General features: G+C 45.8%; 1 protein-coding gene across 6 annotated transcripts in view; it reads right to left on the bottom strand.

Annotated features, from left to right (window-relative positions):
• The window catches only part of FBXO43 (F-box protein 43), a 450,652-nt gene that overhangs the window by 325,187 nt on the left and 104,063 nt on the right, over positions 1-21,402 (bottom strand). The window contains exon 1 of one of the 6 annotated variants that reach the window (XM_085604082.1): positions 9,863-10,036. The exons of the other annotated variants lie outside the window; for them this stretch is intronic. The gene's annotated coding sequence lies outside the window, so the exon portion shown is untranslated. Of the gene's footprint in view, positions 1-9,862; positions 10,037-21,402 lie in introns of those variants that run through there. 6 annotated transcript variants of the gene reach the window in all.

The following is a 21,402-nucleotide window of genomic DNA, read 5'->3' as shown; positions in this document are numbered from 1 at the left end:
AGTAGAGTGGGGTAGATTGGTATTTGGTAGATTGGAGTTGGGTACATTGGGGTAGAGTGGAGTGGAGTGGGATATATTGAGGTAGATTGGGGTGTAGTGGGGTAGGTTGGAGTGGAGTAGATTATAGTCAGGTAAATTGTAGAAGGGTAGAATGGAATGGAGAGGAGGTAGCTTGGACAGTTTGGAGTGGGTTGGATTGGGTGGAGTGGAGTATATTGGGGGAGTGGGGTAGATTGGAGTGGTGCAGGTAGATTCGAATTGGGTGAGGTAGATTGGAGTAGGGAGACATGGAATCAATTAGGTAGAGTGGGGTAGACTGGAATAGATTGGGATAGATTGAGTGGGGTAGATTGTAGTGGAGTGAGGTGAGGTGGATTGGAGTGGGGTAGAGTGGAGTGGGATACAATGGGGTAGACTGGAGTAGAGTAGATAGGAAGGGAGAGGAGTAGATTGGAGTGGGGTAGATTGGGTGGATTATGGCAGGGTAGATTGGAGTCAAGTGGGGTAGGTTGGAGTTGAATAGTTTGGGGTGGGGTAGTTTGGGATATGGTAGGGCAGATTGGAGTGGAGTAGATGGGAGTGGGGGAATTGGATGGAGAAGACTGGAGTAGGGTAGTTTGGGGTGGAGCGGGTTCTAGTGGACTGGAGAGGGGTAGATTTGGGTACAAAGGTTGGAGTGAAGTGGAGTAGATTGGATAGAGTGGAATGGAGTGTGGTAGTTTGGGGTAGGATGGATTGAGCTGGAGAGGAGTGGGGTAGATTGGGTGGATAGGAGTTGGTAGATTGAAGTGGGGTAAACTGAAATAGAGGAGGTGGAGTTGTGTCTAGGGTAGAGTGAGATAGATTGGAGAAGAGTGGAGTGGGCAGATTAGAGTGGAGTGGGGTATATTGGGTGGATTAGAGTAGGGTAGATTGGAATTGGGTGATTGAAGAGTGATGATTGGAGTGGGGTAGATTGGAGTGGGATAGATATGAGTGGGATGGATTAGAGTAGAGTGGAGTAGGGTATATTGGAATGGGGTAGATTAGGGTGGAGTAGATTGGGGAGAGGTAGATTGGAGTAGGGTAGAGTGGGGTGGGGTAGACTGAAGTGAAGTGGGGTAGATTGGAGTGTGGTAGGGTGGAGTGGGGTAGATTAGAGTACAATGGACTCGGGTATATTGTGGTAGATTCTAGTGGGAAAGATTGTGGTGAAGAAGGGTGGATTAGAGTGGAGGGGAGTTGGATAGGTTGCAGTGAAGTGTAAAGTGGAGTGGGGTTAATTGGAACAGAGTCGGGTGAATTGGGCTGGGGTAGATAGGAGTGGAAAGGGATAGAGTGGAGTGGGATGGAGTGGGGTAGGCTGGAGTGAGGTAGACTGAAGTGGAGTGCATTGGGGTACATTGGAGTTGAATGGTTTGGGGTACACTGAGGTGAGGTGGAATAGGGTAGATTAGCGTGGGGTAGATTGGAGTGGAGCAGGGTAAACTGTGGTAGATTTAAGCAGAGTGGGGTAGATTTGAGAGGAGTATGGTAAATTGGAGTGGGTGGGGTGAGGTTGATTGAGTTAAATTGATTGTGGTGTGGAAAATTAGAGTGGAGTATAGTAGAGTAGGGTATAGTGAGGTAGATAGGAGTAGGGTGGAGTGGGGTAGATTAGGGAAGATTGTATCGAAGTGGGGTAAAATAGATTGGGGTAGAGTGGAGTGGGATAGGTTGGAGGTGAGTGGGATAGGTTGGAGGTGACTGGGATAGATTGGAGGGGAGTGGGGTGTGGCAGAGTGGGGTGGGGTAGAGTGGAGTGAGTAAGTGGTGTGGAATGGAAGGGAGTTGTGTCGTGGAGTGAGTGGCATAGATTGGAATGGCATAGTGTCCCAGAGTGGAGGGCATGTCGTAGAGTGGAGTGTCATAGAATAGAGTGGAGGGCGTGGAGTGACGCAGTGTGGTGTATGCATGTTGTTGTGCACTGCCATTACAGACCACACATTTTCAGTTGAATTGACCATTACATTTGCACTGTTATATGGTTTTTCTACCCACAAACGATGTGTGCAAATGTCATCACCTACTGTGTTGATGTGTTTTGATTGTGTTCAGATATGTTCCCACCACACTTCATAATTACAAAAAAAGTGCTTCATTAGGACTAATTCTGATGCAGTCTGAAACATCAGCATGGTTAATTTTTTTCTGCGTGCTAGAAAAAAAAATCCTACACCCTTTCCTCTTACTTGGATATTCAGCAGGATTGTCACACTACTTTTCTTTCTCGGACTTCTTGAGTGAGAGAAGTTAACACCAAGCTCCCTTGGAAGAGAGCGCTTGGTGTTTGACCTCTGTTTTTGAATGCACAGCAAATGTGACAAGAGAACACGATTTAAAGGCATGTTTACAGAAAGGGAGTTTATGGAAGACTACAGTAAACATTGTTTGGGCAACGGGAGGGATGAACGCAAGCAGGACAGTCTAAAGCAAATAAGGCCAGCAAATAGATAGCTAGAAAATGTGAGTTACAAAGCCAATCGTAATCAACGGGCAGAATGGAGTCCAAGGTCAGCTTTCTGAATGTCCCCAAGATGTCTTTGTCTGGTACGCTGCGACCTAGAAAGGAAAGAGGAACAACTGCGGCTAAGGTGTCAAGGGTCACAGCAGCAGGTAATAACACAGACTAATAATCCTGCAGGTTCCAGGGCCTCATTAACTTCAACAGCAACTCAGCTCAGATGGAGGGTGGGATAAGTGGTGGCTGCTTAAATCTTTGGAGGGATCCTGTCCAGCCCAATTCACTCAATCTTCTAATGAATCTTCTATTCCCTATAGTTGTATGCAACAAACATATGTGGAAACATGCAAAGGGGTGTCTAAAGAAAGATTCATGACTATGCACATATCATCTATCAGAACACAAACAGCCTACTTAGATGTGTGTGAGGGAGCAGATATCATTGTTAATTAGCACCTACATAGCACGCACTCTGCCATTAGTATCACATTGCCTTTTGGTCGTCTAGGGTATGACTTTCCAAAGGCCTTCCTTACAGTGTTCCGATTAAAGTTTGTGTGTTTGCACAATATGACATCAGAACTCACAAATGGTAGCTGAAGAGAAATGAGCATAAAGTGACAGGCACACTGCATATTACAATTAGCTTCATCCCTACCAATCAGGAATTTTGAAACTAAATATAGTCACTTTAGTTAAATTTCAGTGAAGTTTCCACGGACTAACAACCTTTTACCGCAGAAATGTGAAACCATTTAGGTTGATTTTCACATTTGCCAGATCTGGTCTACCTCTTCTAATTACAGAGCACATTACAAGCATTATAGGCAAGTATTTCTCGAAAGCTGAAAATACACCACTATTTACTGGATCGTTCATTTTGAAGAGAAAATGTAAAACATGAAACAGACCTTCCCACCGTGGCATGCTTTAGGACCTTTTTGTATTGGTGATTATACGCAGTAATTAAAAATTGGTCTTATGTTTTGTAAAGGGTCCTGAAATCTTACAGTCAGTCTCCCAAACTATCCTAGTATTTCTCGGATTACATCCATTATTCCTGCAAAGAACACTACACCGAAGCCTACTGTGGTTTAGGCCAGGAGTATCTGTGTACCCCTTCTAACCACAAATAGTATCTTTTTGTACCCTTAACCTAGAGCGCATACATCAGCGCAAGTACACTAACCACACACAAACCATCTATTAATGCCATCACTGTCTATCTAGCAGTCTGTAAGTGTAGCACAAGAATACCAACTGTTACCTTGTACCTACACGGTGTTCTGGTGCCTCCCTTAATCCCAATACACATTTGCGGTATAGCTCGGGTACCCCTCGACACGATCACGGACCAGGACCATGCAGACCAAACACATACGGATTAGGTAGGCATAAACCCAGAAGTACAGCCGAGTGCACATGGCAGAGCCAGTGCAGATGTTGCTTATCGTCGCAGGAGAGTGACGACACTGAAACAAACCATGCCAGGCGATTTTAACACTCACATTTTTACCCATTGCACAGTCTTCACTCGAGAGCCTGTATGAGTTTCATAGCAATACAGTCATAAAACCATTATCCCAAATGCCTCCAAAAAACACCAACTGATAGTAGCTTAAACCAAAGAACCCATATGGGAAGGTGCTAGAAGGGTCCGGATGATGAAGCATGCCAATTAATGGGTCGGTGAGGGCTTTCCTTCTTAAATTAGTTCTCACCCTGTGTGCTCTCTATTCAATGGGTTTGTCCTACACATTAGAGACAGTCCGTTCCTATGTATATTACATTTCACTTGCCTGGCATCCATCCAGAGTTTTCCAATCCAGTTAAAACCTGTCACTAAACCACTTCTAAAGATTTCTTTGCAAGATGGATCTGGAGCCTACTACCCTTCCAATTAATCACCAGTGATAGGTCAGTGGCTCTAAGCATAGAGGAAGCACAGGATTTGTGGCGAGACTAGGCCAGATTATGCAATACACACAGCTGCAACACAAAAACTAGTGAAAATGTATCTAGATAGATCAGCGGCATTTCAGAGATGTAGGGATTAAGAGGCTGGTTTAATTCATATGCTGTGGTCTTGTAGAGCTGTTAACAAGTGCAGGTCAAACATGCTACAGGTGCTGCACCAGATCCCTGCATTAGCATCCCTAAACAAAGTTAGGCAGTGCCTACTGGAAATAGTGTTGAAACCCAAAAGAGGAGAGATGAAATATAAGCTTGCTTTATTAGGAACAGTACTCCTAAAATAGAGATCAGGCCTAGGTGGGCGAGATGGTTGAATGGACGAGTGCAGAGGAAATTACCTTGAAGACTGGATGGCGGGTCTAGTAAGCTATTAGAATCCTCAGGCAATAGGCCCCTGTGAATAATCTATAGGTACTAAAACAGCAGCTGCGGGATGTTACATGCAAGACAAGTTAGTCCAGCACACAACATATGACAGTCGGAATTACAGAGCATAGAAAAATAGCGCCAAACTAGATGTGGGCGTGACAGCTTGAACAGAGGAAAAGTAGGAGAGGAACAAGGATGGCCGTGGCAAAAAAGGTACGGCCATAGTGGGGCAGAAATTTGATTCCAGAGCAACTTGAGCTTAATATTAGATCACTGTGATGAATTTGATGCTCACAAATATCGCTCAAGGCCAGCTGTATTGTTGTACGTGTTGCAACTATTGTTAAAGCAAAGGCTAAAATCAAACATTAAGGGACATTCCAAAACGAAGAATACAGCCTCAAAAGTCAGCCTTGTGCGAAAGCGAGTCGCACGCAGAGTGAATGAAGAGTATATCCCAACCCATTTTAAAGTAAGATGAAATTATATTAACCCATAATTAATGTGACTTAAATTCTTTCATAAATCACATTTAAAAAGCATTTGGAAATAAAACAAACACATTTAAGGTTGATTTACATTTTAGCAATCATAAAATATCTACACTCTTCGATTCACTTTTCAGCGGCAGTGTGAGCCACAGTTTGGGGTGGGATGTGGTAGAGATGGTGAAGTGCCTAATTCTACACAAAGTGTGGGACAGTTACACATTTGATGGATGCTGAAGTGGGGAGAAGACTGCATTTTTTTTACATTTTAAGTCGGAGGCAATGGATATTTTACGGTGGGATTTTTGAGAGATGCCTAAACACACTGTTCTGATGCTCTCGGCTGAATGAATATTTGAGGCTTTATGCAGAAATCGAATAGCTGGAAGGTGGCTGCAGCCTGGAGAGCAACCAGACTCAGACTTCGGATGGGGGCTACCACTTACAATAATTGGGACGGAGCCACCCTCAGAGATGAATCTTAGTCACTTGTGGGGTCCCATTCAATTTTCTGGTACAATACCGGATATGGAGTGTCATTATCCTCAATGCTATGCGGCCAATAATGCATTTTAAGTGCACTGGGCAGTAAGGGTGGACTTAGCGTAACACGATTTAACAACTCTTGGAGAGGGAGGGTTTTCCTTCAAGGCATTTTAGAAGAATGAATACGAAATTATGCTTTGTTGTATTACATATGAAGCCATTAGACTTGGTAGGTTGAAGATGTTTGGGTTCTGGTTTCTGGGTCAAACAGCAGCTAATGATGCATACTGTCATATACTTTAGTAAAATACAATGCTTGCAAAATATTTGGGGGCCCCCACCAAATTAAGTTTTGCAAAGCAGTCACTGGTTAAGCACAATGTTGTACTTAATATTATGGTCATACTATATTTACCAGCACACACTACAAACACATTTGCAGGACAAATGTTAGTACATGAATGCAATGTCTTGCAGTTAAGGAAGTGAATGCCTCTTGTCTGGGCTTGATTACACATAGAATGTTGAATCTGTATTTAAAATAGTACCAAATGTTACTCCTGCATTTTAGCTGCCATCAAATATTCTTTGCTAGGACATGCTTAGACGCTGTCATAGCATGAAATGGACCTCACATTTGGAAAGATTTGGACTGTACAAACACAGACAGAAAATGATCATTACGTATGATGATCCAAAGTGCCACCAGAATACAGAATAAAATGCCAGAGCTTACACATACTCATAAGTACTGGTAGCTGTAAAATATCAAATAGTAATACAACTGAAGAAACTATAGGGCTCCATTACTTGAACTCATCTTCAACTCCGTAGAATGTTTGCAGATTATATAATTCATGTATGTAGCGAGAGTGATAGGGCCACATCAGTAATGAAACTAATAGTTTCTAGACCATCAGATGTAAATAGTGTTAGGAAAATAGTAAGCTGCAGAAATACTATGTTCTACTGTGTTGTAGCAGACAGAGAAGTGGGAAAATATATAGGACCAGCAATCCTATTTCCAACTTCTTTTGTTTTTCAGAGGTAGAGCACTGACCCTTATGAACAGGAAACAAGTATTTAAAGACAAATACCTGCCCTTTGCATTTACCCTTTGAAGAACTGCCTTTTTTTGTTCACTCACAATTATCTCTAACCGTGGTATTTATTTTCAGCATCACCATTCACCATTTTCTGTCACTGGCTCGCCCCTAGTTTTTTTTCTCACCTCCTCGTTACATCCCCTCCCCTCACTGATTTTCTTGCTCTGAGGAGTCGACGACGTTTCGATCCGACCTGTACAGCAACGCTATTACCTACAACCCGGTCCTGAAGATGATCCTGATTGATAGGATCGAAACGTCGTCGACTCCTCAGCGCAACTGATGGCGCACTTCCTTCTGTGGCTCAAATGAAATTGTTTCAATTTTACAAATCTAACATTGTAAATCATTGTCTTGAGCCACAACATCCAATGTATAGATTTGTTCACATCCGCACGTTGCGCCGTTTCCGCTGATTTCACAATTATCACTTGCGTCGCCACCCGTTTGTGTCACCAACACAATTGAGCACCAAGTCCAATTCGGGTTGTTCACGCATTATTTGCTTACAGTGCTGTTACAACTGTACCTATAATTTTGAACATAATTATATGATGCCATGTGCAGATTCCAAATCATTTCAGAGTCTCCCGCTTTCTTTCCACGTAATGTATTATACATACATGTCTAATTGTCCTTTATAGTGCTACCAGTTGGGATACTGTTTTTTCTTCTCATTGACTTGGCAGCATCTCCAACAGGGCTTTATGCAGACAAGCTGTTCAGCCCTTTCCAGGCAGGGTTTTCTCTGTACACTGGGGTATGTCAGCAAGAAAGCTTTTGCAGAAGGAGGAAGATGTGATGGAAATGCTCTATGTTATTTTAATTTTTTAATTTATTCAGCGCACAGCTACTCGCGAGTGTCCCGGCGCTATAGACCGCTGGGGAACCCGTCCTGGCTATCCCTGTGAGATGGTCCCTTTCTGGGTACCTCCAAGGTGAAACCAGGCATCCCCTGCGTCTGTGGGGGGCCGTTGTAGAGATGAGGCAAGCTTAATGCCCAGAGTTGCCGAGTGTGTTCCTGGTTAGAGTAGGTACCGAGGCGAGAATTATCGAGTCCGTTTTGACCCTGGTCCACGACCCTGCCGCGTCGGGAATTGAACCCTGGTCCCTGGCCGATTCTCTGCTTACGGATCTGCCGCCTCTAACCAGTGAGCCACACCTCTCCACTATGAGAGGCCCTTCAAGCAACTTCCAACGCTGGCCACTAATAACCTTCACTCAATTTAACCCTGTACCAGTGTTGGACTGGTCTGTCGGACAGTCTGCACTGCCAAATGGTCAAGCTTCAAAGGGCCAGTGTGAGAGTTGTTTTTCTCACATGGGCTGGAAGGACTAAAAAATAAACCACAAATTGGCCCATAAAGCTTGCCCATATGGCAGTGCAAGACTGCCAATCACTGCACTGTGCTCTGCTTCTGGGGAAGTGAATTAAACAAATCATCCTCCATTTCAGGTTGCCTCCCTCACATGGGAGCAAAAATGGATGCCCTATACATTCTTCCCAATGCCCTAACAGGCTTCAAACACAACACAAAGTGTACATACTCTACAACATGTTTTCTAATTGTATGGAAACAACAGAACCTTTCATATGGGACTGACCATTAGTCCCCCACACTGAAGTAGACAGGTAAAAATACATGTGCCTTCAGTAGGGATAATTATGCTTCTACCGCCAGTACCACAATGCAACAAATACAAGAAAATAATCCCGTTCATATAGAAGGTGCACTTTGTCTGCCTCTTCAATCTCAAAAGCAATGCTCTGGGGTTTAGGACCATGTAAACAAAACGCAGACTATTACCAGAAAAACAACAAAGACAGGGCAGCATACTCTTCAGAGCCATGCAAGAGACTTGCTCTCCCAAGTCTGACTTTCCCTTCTTGGTGACTTTAATCAAGCATATTAAAGTTGTACTCAACTAAAGACTTATATGTATCCTCTTCTGTTTCATGTGACATCCAAATTTCACTTCTGGGTAGTCCGCATACACCCTGGTACAAGTAGGGATATGAAACTATGTTTTGTGGCCCACCATGAAGAGAAGTGTCTCTTGACTGGGTCATTCCTTCTCCAACCCCAGGTGGATCCCATAAACTAATGTATGAATGATCTTCCTCGTTCAGAGCATTTCTGCTCTTCGGTGCACCAAGAAACAAGGAGGTCTGTTGATTTTCCTTGGGTCACACCCTTTCTTTGCCGAGGCTCCGACCCCACACCTATTCACTAAGCACAGCAGAGACATATCTCTCAAACAACATCGTTGTAAATGATAAGTATAGTAGGGGAAATGTATGCAAAAGCAGGTTTACTTTCTAACATCTTTTCTGCTTTGTACCTTTGTTAAGAAAAATAAAATATTGCCACAAGCTTGTAACATACCACTGAACTTCACACAAAACACCAGAAGACTTTAAATCTAGACCAAAATATTAAACATACTGCCTACCAGCAATGCATAACAAGCTGAGTATATGCTTACCTGACCACCCAGAAAACACTTTCAGGCATTATTAGGAATATGAAATTGCTATACAAATGCTACAATAAATTACAGCAATCCACAAAGCCTTCACCAGAATTAGTTCGGTAGGTTTGATTAATATACAATGAACATGAAATGGGCGTTACATAGAGGCATTGGCAGGAAATTCACTTCATTAGCTATCTCATCAAACGTACATTTATTATAGAGTGTACAATCAGATAAAGGTAACATTCAAACTAGTGTACAGTTAAACCAAGAAAGTACATTTGACTATTAGTTAATCTTTTCTAAAGAAATCAGATAAATGAATATATATTCACAGATACAAATGTACATTAAAATAGTATAGTATGTGCACAACACTGCATTAACAAGCGTCAACTAAACGCTTACTAACTGACCTGACCATAAACGTACCTGTGTTCATTAGAATAAAAAAAACATAAAATAGCATGCATGCCTACCTGCCAAAGGAAGGCCGAGTGTTTCAGATGGTGGTGCCATCTCTTGCACTGATTCGGCCGGTGGAAACCTTGCACTGACAGCCCGACAGACAAGGGGACTTCTGTGCAAGTACATCAGACCATTGGTCATATTTAGCGTAGAAATCTAGATAACTTTTTTTTCAATTTGGGACCACCATGGAAAGCCTGGTGGTCCGAAACAAACAACAGAAAATCCCTCTCACCCTGGAGAAAACTCCCATCAGTTGTTTTTTTAAACTCCCGGTTGGGAGTTTGTTTCTGAAAAACAAAAAAAGTTTGTAGAGTTACTGCATGAAATGTTGTGGCGGCTCAGCCAATTTTCAGTGCCTTCAGAGGAGCTACCGTGGCAGAGGTCTCTTCCAGGCCAGCAGTATTCTCCACGTATGGTGCCCAGTAATCTGTAGGCAAGCAAATGTTAGTACACCTGCTGCCCTGATGAATGGTGTGCCACCCACCAATCGCTAAATCAGGATGGATGTGACTGTTAACTTAAAAGCAAGTTTTTGATACACGGGAATGATTCAAGGGTTATCGGTATCACAACTAAACGTTTATTTTGGCTCTGAACTCTGCAAAAGAACCTTATTTGTAGGTCCCTGCTGTGATATGGCCCTCTTTGATGCCTGCTCCCTGTGGAGCGAAAAGGACACAGCACATCACTTAAGATGCTTTTGAATAAACTGGTTATAGTTCCACAGAAAACTCTTAAATAATTCTGAATAATCACTGACAAAACAGGACATGACTTCATGCATTATTTAGGAAAAGTTATAATTTCGATGATAATTAATGCATTACTAAAACACAACCTCATAGGTTTCAGTACTTTTTAAACTTTTTTTTGTATTTTAGCCTATACTCAGTGTATCCCGCTGCAACACTTTGTGACACCTTTTTATAGTGAAATATATATAGTATTGTATTTGCTTTTTTTTAGTGCTTACCATCCCTGACGAAGTGTTGGAGTGCTTTACGTCGAGTAGTAACAAAGGCTAACGTTTAGTTAAGTTGAATATTGGCTATTAGGCTTATGCTTCTGAATTCAGAGAACCAATTCTATGTACTTACTTCTGGGTCTTTGTCCTAAATTAAACGGAAGTAAATGATGACTTTTGTAAGGGCTTTGTGGCATTATGCAAGTGATTGAATAGATTAATATAGTAGCTGGAAGGGACTAGGTATTATTGGGTTGCAGGGAGAGGAGGGTTGTGATCTACAGAATGGGATGGAGTCCGTTAGCAGAGATACTAGTACTTGCTACAGTAGATGTCATATTACAGCACTGTAATTATCAAATAGATTGATAAAGCAAGGATGAAATATATCACATGGATGAAATACTGGGATACCCTTCTAAGGAATCGGAAGGCTCGGTACTGGCCAATACACTCATATCCAAATATGTATGTATGCACATAAACACTCATGTGAAATTAATAGAAAGGCTTACAGAACAGCTGAGATAACGCTAAGTCAAAAAACAACATTTCCTTTGTTTAGATTTATATATTGCTGCATCATATGAATGGCCTCACATCACTGAAATAATAGAGCAAACGACTTTTATTGAGAAGGAACAATAAGCATGTACTGCCCGAAACTTGCATGCCTTGTGTTTCATTGTTGTGCAATATTCCTGCGTTTTGTTGGTGAATAGGGCCAAGATGTAATAACAGCACTTGCATAGCTGCTGGTTTCACATGTAACATTTACTTTCCTCTGGTGTTTTTTTATAATGAAGATGTTGCGATTAGGGTGACAGATCAGGGGCTGCAGAGGGACAAGGGAGAGACTTCGAGACAAAGAAGGCTTGATGAGCTGTAAACAGCCTTTGGAAGATTGGTCAGAACAACGCCATATATGTGATGTTGCTTGGCATCCTGGCTTCCAGCTCAGCCCAGGTCACAGAGGCTGACAGGAGGGGTGGCTAAAGCACTCTCAGCCCAATGGGTGTTGCGCGCTGCAGCATACCTGTAGCTTTGAACTCCAAGGTGAAATACTCTCAGGTATAGGTGTTTTTCTTGGTTTATAACCAGTACTAGGCCCACTTCGATATGGGTTGATTCATCACAGATAAAGTGATAAAGGTGTTTGTACTGGCAAATTCTGGAGCACAACACCTCATCAGAGTTAACAAGCACTATATAAATGCAAACCCTTTTCCCTCTTCTATCCCTCCACTATCCTTCTCAATCCAAATAACTGACTAACATATTCCCCACTAAAATGACTTTCATATTTCCCTATACTAATTCACCACTAATCCTTTATGGGTTCCGGAGTAGCGTGCTACTCGCAGAAAAAGCGCTTTGGCACCTCTTCAGGAGTAGTAAGCACTATATAAATGCAATTATAATACAATACAATTTGAGTATTCATTATAGATACTTTGTTTAAAATGGAGGTGAGAAGCTACATATAGCTTGGAAATATGGGTGGTAGTGCCAACCTTTCAAATGAAAAATCTTAGTAGCCAGATCCTGCTTTCGATTGTGAAGGGGCCGAGAGCTGGTACCAAAATAAATGTGTAATTTAATATGTATTCACATTAAACGTGGAAAATTGGCTTGTATTTACTTTAACAATTATTTGGAATCGTTTAGACTTCCCTTATGTATTTTCGTCTTGCATTCGCTGTTTTAAACATGTTCTTCAAATAGGAAAATACTGGCTTTTGATTATTTCCAATATTTTTACCGGTCTTGACTGCAGAATACTTGCCAGTTCAGGTGTCAAATCTACTTAGCTATAATAACGCTCCTGGGGTGGGGTGTGAGCGCCATATTTATAGCTACATTACTAATTTGTAGGCATCGCTAGATGTACAAGTATACCCACATCTTGGGTAGTTCTAACAAGAAGCACCAAATAAAGAGACGACAGAGGTGCTCTGCAATTTAACCTATGCATTCTGTAGTTGCACTTTGGCCCATGCGGAAATTGTAAATATACTATGCTGGGATATGGAATCAAAAGGCTCAAGGTGCCCTGTTGATTTTAAGGAAGAACGAGGTCGATAATGGGAGGAGCAGAGTGAGGTGCGTTTGAGAACCAACCGCCACTCGATGGGGCAGTGAGGTGGCAGTATGCGGTTAGTAAAGGGCAGCGCAGGCAAGGGTCCTACATAAAGGGGCGCTGTTGTCTAGGCTGGCAGGTTAAAAGGCATGCACGTGGGCTGCATAACACATTTTACCCCCGAATGCCTACACAGACCCACCCGCCACAGTCACCTTCATGCGGCGTAGAAAACTGCCAATGTCACATGTCCAGTCCATAAGAGAGCGCTTGCACCGGAGAGGAGCACAGGCTGCCAGAAGAGAAAATTAACAGCAGATGCAAGTCAGCTGTCGGACGGGAGGCGGCGGCTCGTGTCGTGCTCTCTGTGGCAGAATCTGCAGAGAGTACCCGGCGCCTGCTCTCCCGGTCCGAAAGATGCGCTTCCTATAGCAACTCCAATCCAGGGAGGCCCGGGGCCGCCATTGCCATAGGAACTGTGATCTGCCAGCGTGCGCCGCCAGGCACTGACAGTTCCCTCGCTGCAGTTTGAATTGCCCGCCCTGCCCAACTGTCAGTCGCGGCTCGTGCCTCCTCTTGCTGCTGCGTCAGCTGTGGAGCCCGCTCTGAACTCGACTGGACCCGCCACGCGCAAGACTGTTAGAGGCGGATTTGGTACAGGGCCACACTACAGCCGAGAACTCCATACACCAGGAGGTAAACTGTCCGGCACCGTGCAATTTTCACAAGTAACAAGAAGACTAAAAGCCGGTCATCCCTTTTACCCGTTTTTAAAGAGAATAAATGACGGGTTTATTGCGGAGCTCGTAGTCCCGAAAAGATGGGCTCAAAGACTACTGCTTTTTAGCGGTAATGTGAAGCCAACCCTGAATTTCAGAGTTTGGGGTCCGTTCTTATGCTAGAGAAAGTTATTTGGGGGCATATTTACAACAAGGCGATAAAAAATTATCGCCGCTTTATCGGCCGTAAAGCGGCGATAATTTTATAGCTATATTAGCAAGGTCACGCTAACGCGTGAAACCTTGCTTTAGCGTGGGGATTTCTAACGCCCAGCTTTGCATCTCTAATGAGATGCAAAGTGGGCGTTCCTGACCTGACATGATAGGAGAAATGTCGCTAAGCGACATTTCTCCCATCATCAAGCCCCACGCTATGAAGCATAGCGTCAGGAAAAGTAGCGATAACGCCTGTTATCGCTACTTTCCTAACACCTGCTTCAGGACTGACTTAGCCATGATATCCACCTTCCATAGGATATCATGGCTAAGTTTGAGAGTCCTTATCAACTAGCTAACGTGAGATTATCGCTGGGTTTCCAGCGATAATCTCACGTTAGCCAGTTAGCGCTAGGATTTCTATCGCCGATGAGATAAGCGTTGCTAATAGCACGCTATCTCAGCGATAAAAATCGGCGCTAGCCAGCGATAATTATCCAAGCGCTAAGTGCGCTCAGCGAGAATTATCGCCGGTTGTTGTTGATATGCCCCTGGTTTCTTTAATTAGGCACCAGCGCTCCTCACAAATTCCACGGTTATGCTCTTTGCTCAGTCCCGCGCGCTCATCTCAGTGATGCTCAGCCTCCTACCTCATTCGCCCCCTGAAGCATAAATATGCCTCTGCTGTCACACCAAGCCACCCTCTTTTCTCTTTCCGTACAACTTTTATGGTTCGCCTTTCAATTTCCCAACTGCCCGCAGGTACCAAATGGAGAGAAAGCACATTCCAACAACTGCTGTCAACCAGGTGGCTTACTAATGAGCATAGCTGCCAAGGTTTCGGATTGCTATGTGTGACATTTTCATAATGTCAATGCAATTATGAGTGACATTTCAATGGCTATGAGTGACACTTTCTTGCGATCAAGCAATTAAGACAAGGGAAGTATAAATATCAGAAATTATACCCACTGGAGCAACTAGAAACTCCAAGAAGGTTTTAAAACGGGGGGCGTGGCCAGGCGCCGAACGGAATGGCCGCCTGATTCCAGAGCTCCGCCGGGGCCGTTGGTGTCCTCTACCATCCGCCATCAATTCGAGCTGTGGGGCTGGCCAGTGAATGTCCCCCGGCTCCCCCAAGGCCCAGTGATCCAGCGGAGCGCTTTTGCGGACCCCGAGGACCCTCGGACGGCCCGACGCGGCTGCCGCGACTGACGGCGGCGGCCGAGTGTCTCGCTCCGAAGCTGCGGTGCCGCCTCTGTGCTACCTGAGGCCCCGGCTTTGGCCTGACGCGCGCGGTGCGCGGAGGGGCGCCGCCGAGGACGGCGCTGTTCCCCTGCGGAGCCGAGGGGCCGTAGGTCTCCAGCTGCCTGCCATCGTTGGCTGAAGGCCCCCACAGCCTCTGGGGGCCGGACAGAGAGGAGCGGAGTGCGGCGGCAGGGGCCCTGCTTTTCCGGCGCTGCGACAGGAGGCCCCGTGAGCCCGGAGGTGGGCCGGCTGCCTTCCGGACTGCTTCAGCAGGGGCGACGACAGGAGACCAGCCGGGGCTGTTGCTGTGGTGTGACCTGTGTGGCCCGCCGGCTTGGGCCCTTGTTTCACGGCCGTTGGTGTGGCCTGGGCGAATCATAACCGGCGGCGGGAGGCGACTGAGGTTCCGGACCATACCGCGCCCCCCCCGCCCTGAACTTCGACCAAGGGAGTGCCGGCGGTGCCAGGGTTGCGCCCGACTACACGTGGGCGACCGGGGCTGTCGCGGCCCCCCGCGGGGGCTTCCGAGCGAGGGAGGAATAGGGGACGCTGTCCCCAGAGATACCGGCGGCACCATGCGGCCTAAAGGAGGAGCCGCGACCCAGTCAAACAAACTTGACAACTACACGGTGGCCAAATCGGCGGCGCAGCCTGGAGGGACGGCGAAGGAGGCGGCAGGCCAGGCGGAACCCTCCCTGACGTCCATAATGGCCGCAATTCAAACCCTGGGCACCAACCTGGAGACGAAAATGGATAAGATAACAATAGAAGTTAACTTGCTCCGGGCTGACTTGGGGACCACCACCGACCGCTCTAAAACCAATGCAGCTGACATCGCGACCCTGCAGGAATCCGAGAAGCGGCTCGCCGGGAGGGTCAACGAACTCATGCACCAACAGAGGCTGATGGCCTCGCGGCTCGATGAGCAGGAAGGCCGGGCCCGGAGAAGTAACATCCGTGTGGTAGGTGTGGCGGAGGGACTTGAGGGGGACTGTGTGGAGCTCTTTATTGAGGATTTGATCCTTCAACACCTCAAACCCAAGAGACTGTCTAAGCTGTTTACGGTCGAGCGGGCGCACAGGGCCCCGATCCCGAAACCTAAACCGGGGGCCTTCCCGCGAACAATCATTGCCAAAATACTGAACTATCGAGACCGCAATGCAATTCTCCAGGCTGCTAGACAACACGGTGATTTGAAGTACGAGGGCGCCACGGTTCGCTTCTTCCCGGACTTCACGCTCCAGGTTCAGCAGGAGAGGCGCTCCTTTCAGGGGGTGAAGGCGGCGCTCCGAAACCGCGGGATTCGGTACATGATGTTCTTTCCCGCCAAATTGAAGGTCATAGCCGGTGGCAAATCCCATTTCTTCGTGCTTGATAGTGGAGGAACTAGCCGGCATTCTAAAAGAGTTGGAAATAGAGATGAAAGAAATTGACAATGAAATGAAAAATCTTCTCACATCCGAGGAACTATCGTCTACCTTAGAAGACATCAAAGGCATTCTGGACAAACACCAAAAAGACATCAATGAACGCAAAATTAGAAACTTCCGACGGGACACGCTTGATTACAAGCTTGATGAGGTTTACTCCTGGGCCGACGTGTACGCCCAAAGGCGACGCAACAAACCCTTTAATGCTCAAACTGACACATCATCCTCTGACTCCGATACCACTAGCCGCACTTCAAGAAAATCCACCACTGGCCCAAGACCAGCACCAAGTTCTGAAAGAGCTAGCACCTCAACCACTAGTCATGAGCAAACATCGACGAGTCATGTTTTAGAGGTGGACACCACCGAACTCGAAGACTCAGGCGCAGCCAGGCCAAAAGACAAAGAAAAAAGCCCACCCAACACCCGAAGCATGGTAGCCAAAAAGGACTTGAAACCAAAAAAGACAGTCTAGTGATTAACATCTCTGACATACAAATCTCGAGCCATGAAATGAACCTGCTTGAACGAGGTACCTCGTTCATTCCAACCACTGTGACTAATTTGCTTGAACTAGAGGTCAGTACCTTTAAGTTCACAAGGAAATTAAGACTTAGACATTTCTTTGACAATGTCTTACCAGTAACAAACACCACAACTAGCACAAGAGAGGATGAGCTTAAAGGCTTAAGACCCCCCAGCACCTACCAGGCTCCATGTAGTCATAAATGTATTGATTTATTTGAAACACTAGTACGCAACGATCTACAGACGATCAATTACAAAGCACCAAGGAGAGCATTCAACCTTACCAACAAGGATCGTGACACACTTAAAGCACTGGCCAACAACCCCAAAATAAAATGTACCAAGGCCGACAAGGGAGGTGCATTAGTAATTATGAACTCAAGTATGTACACACAAAAACTATGGGAACATATACAAGACACGGAGACCTATCAGGCACTGGACAATAATCCCACCATTGAGTTCCAGAATCTACTTAAAGAAATCATTAATCGAGCCCATGAAGCTGGTACAATTGAAGACCGAACTAAAAATTACTTGATAACAGAACATCCAAGAAGTCCAACGATCCACATGTGTCCCAAAATACACAAGAATCTTACAGACCCACCCTGTAGACCAATAGTGTCAACAAAAGGATCCATACATGAGAATATAGGCAAATTTCTCGACAAGTACCTCCAACCTCTCATTGTTAACACAGCTAGTTATATCAAAGACACTACAGACTTCCTTGTGAAACTATCATCCATCCAAGTCAACAATATGCCACCACTGATCTTATGCACTGCAGACGTGAGTTCTCTCTATACATCTATACCTCACCTTGGAGGCATTGAAGCCATCGAACAAATTTTGCTTAACAGTGAGATAAAGACATACATGCAGGCCTTTCTCATGGAACTGATGATATTTATTCTCTATCACAGTTACTTCAAGCTAGACAATCTATGGTTTTTACAGCTATCCGGAATGGCGATGGGAAATTGTGCTGCCCCAACGTATGCAAATGTGTACATGGAGAACTTTGAAAAACAGTACATATATACCAACTCTAAGGTCAAAGATTATGCCAAAATGTACGTCAGATATATAGATGACCTGTTTTTCATGTGGTCCAACACCAAAGAGTCTCTTCAGGATCTGTTAACAGAAATCAACAGCAAAGATCCAAGAATAAAACTAACATGGCACATAAGTGACACAGATATCTCCTTCCTTGACGTCAATATCAAGATCACACCAGAGGGATTCATTACCGATTTACACAGAAAAAACACAGACAGAAACAATACCTTACATTTTTCCAGCTTCCACCAAGGGTCCCTGAAGCAACACCTGCCATATTCGCAAATGTTGCGTGTTAAACGCATCGTTTCAGACGAACAGACATACATCATGCGCATTAATGAGATGCGTGAACGATTCCGTGCTAGAGGATATCCTGAACATACTCTGAATGAAGCACAATCTAGAGTTGCTCTCATCACCAGAGAAGATAGCCTTTTGAAAAGCAATAGAGTGCAAGAACAACGTATGGTGATAGTATCCAAATACTCCACAGCCAGCCCTACATACAAGAAGATTATACGGAAGCACTGGCCCATCTTACAAAGTGAACCCGACTTCAAGGGCATTTTTGAGAAACCACCAATTTTTGCACACACAAGAAGCAGAAATTTCAAGGAAATTTTGTCTAAACCCACTGAAACCCACACACAACACCGTGGCACCATACCTTGCTTCAATTGCAATCACTGCAATAGTGTCATCAAAGGCAACAGTATCCAGCACCCAATGAAAGGTCACAACATTAAACTTCAAGTTGATGCTACCTGTGACTCGATGAATTTGATATATGCTTTGAAATGTCCCTGTGGAAAGCTGTACATCGGTAAAACCGAACGGAAAATTAAAACTCGCCTCAACGAGCATAAATCTAACATCAGGCTGAAAGTTGAGAAATCCAACATCGCCATGCATTTTGCTGAGGCTCGGCATTCCATCGCCCAATTAAAATTCATAGTACTTGAAACCCTCACTAAACGAGAAGGGATTGACAATCATAAACTCTTGTTAAAAAGAGAACTTGAATGGATTTATCTGTTACAGACTCTGAAGCCGCATGGTCTTAATGACCGTATTGAGTATAGTTGTTACCTGTAATACTAATATGATGCATTGCTTATTATGTTACTGTTTATTCACGTAATACTACTTCTGTTTTTTGACATTGTCTCTCTGCATTCTCCCCAGTTTGCATTACCTGTACTCTATCTCCCCACATTCTAAGATGGCCGCCACCGTGCATACTTCCGAGTAGTCCTTTGTTTATGTTTACGTTTCTTCACGTCACATCACCGAGTGTTTAAACATAACGAGCACCCGCCCGTACCACACGCAGACCCCTCGACTAAGCGATGGACGGCACGCTTTGCCACCGGTATCTATGAAGTAAGTGTTCTTCGCCCACAGCGCTACAGAACCCAGCATGTCATTGCGCAGCGCGCATTCAACCAACACACGCAGTAATTTCCATTGCACTACCCAGTACCTTCACTCAGTCACTAAAACGTTAGCAAACACACCAGTTTTAGTTATTGTTGTACTTAGTCACATTAAGCACGTGTAAATCCAGGCGGTATACCCTCACGGACTCATCCCTCCCTCCCTTCCTCAACAGTGCTCCGTGACCAAGGGCGTCCCAGCCCGAAATGCATAGGAGATCAAGATTCATAGATCTGCTAGTATGGATTACAAATGAACATTTGATATGCCAAACAATATCGAATTGAACTAATTTGCTGAATAAAAAGCACGCATCTTAAAAGGATTCACTTTTGCATGAATCAACTTAGTTTGATTACCCATTGGAGTGCCTACCCAGGGGATGTACTTGCAGATCTCTGCAAGACACTACTCAGAAATCCCATTTCTTCACATCGCCTGCGGCGGTGCAGGAGTGGCTGGACTCAAAGGATACGTCGGGGGACCCACGGCGAGATGGGGCACAGTGGAGAAGCGCGGGGAACTCCTCCCCGGGGTCAGCGACGGGGCGAGTGGACAGGGGAGAGCAGAGCCAGCGATCTTGGCGGTCAAGATCAAACAGTCCCCGTTGGGACACACCAAGAGACGACGAAGTGAGATGAGCCACGGACGCTCGGCAGAGAAGCCATCGGACAGTAATGTATTAAAGTTGTTAACTGTGAGACTGGCTTGCTCCATGAGGTGCTTAGACTGTATGCCCGCGGTTGCTGAGCCGGGCTCCTACTGTAGCAAAGGTATCGTGGGCCTGGGGGCTGCGTTAACTGGGCACCACGGGCGGGCGGTCAGGATGGGGCTGGCCCACGAACTTCCCACGTAGAGTTCCTCGGTGGGCTCTCACCGGGGTGGGGTTGGGCGACAGGCGCTCTGCTAATTGGGGCGGTGGGTAGTTTTGAGCCCACGGAGCAGGGGGCAGGGAGGGGGGGGGTCTGTTGGGCAAGGGGTGGCAGGGATGTTGGGGGTTGTTGAGGTTGGGGGGGGGGGGGAGGGTGAGGGTGGTTAGGTCCCGCACGGCGGGTGTTGTGGGCCCTTGCGGGGTGGAGATCGGGGAGGGGAGTTGGGGTTTATTTATGGTCACACAAACTAGGTCATCACTGCATCAGCCGGAACATTGGGGTGGTGGGACGAGGCACCCTGCGTAGCAAGGGCAATGGATAGCCGCTGGGAGAAGAGTCTAAAAGTCCTAAGCTGGAATGTCAACGGGTTGGGGGACAGGCTTAAGCGCACTATAGTCCTGCAATTCCTCAAACGGCACCAGCCGGACGTGGTGCTGCTGCAAGAGACTCACTTGATGGGTAATGTCTCTCAGGCCCTCAACAGGTATGGCTTCACGCTGGCGGCGCACTCTGGTTTTACGTCTGGTTCCCGGGGAGTGGGGATCCTCCTGCGGCGCGCACTGCCCTTCCATATAGACCTTATCAAAACTGATCCGCAGGGCCGCTTCGCGGCAATCTCTGGACGGTGGGAGGGACGTACACTTACCCTGCTTTCTATATACATCCCGCCTGGCCTCCAGGCCCGGGCCTTCGCGGACCTGGGTGCGCTGCTCCTTTCCCTTCCCGGGGGTCAGTTGCTGCTGGGTGGGGACTTTAACGCCGTGGTGTCAGGAACCCGAGATAGGCAGCCTCCCCGCGACCTCCCTCGAGGGCAGGGGTGGTTGGCGGAATTTATTGACAATTTCGGACTCACAGACGTTTGGCGACTGCTCCACCCTACAGACACCCACTTTACCTTCTTCTCGGGGTCGCATCACTCATTCTCAAGATTAGATTATATCCTTACCCTCCTGCACCCTGATATGATGATCCGGGAGACAGAG

Source organism: Triturus cristatus, chromosome 5_1 (assembly GCF_964204655.1).
Source record: "Triturus cristatus chromosome 5_1, aTriCri1.1, whole genome shotgun sequence".
In the NCBI taxonomy this organism is placed as follows: domain Eukaryota; kingdom Metazoa; phylum Chordata; class Amphibia; order Caudata; family Salamandridae; genus Triturus; species Triturus cristatus.
Note: the sequence above shows the minus strand (reverse complement) of the source record. Positions and strands in the feature narration are given on the sequence as shown.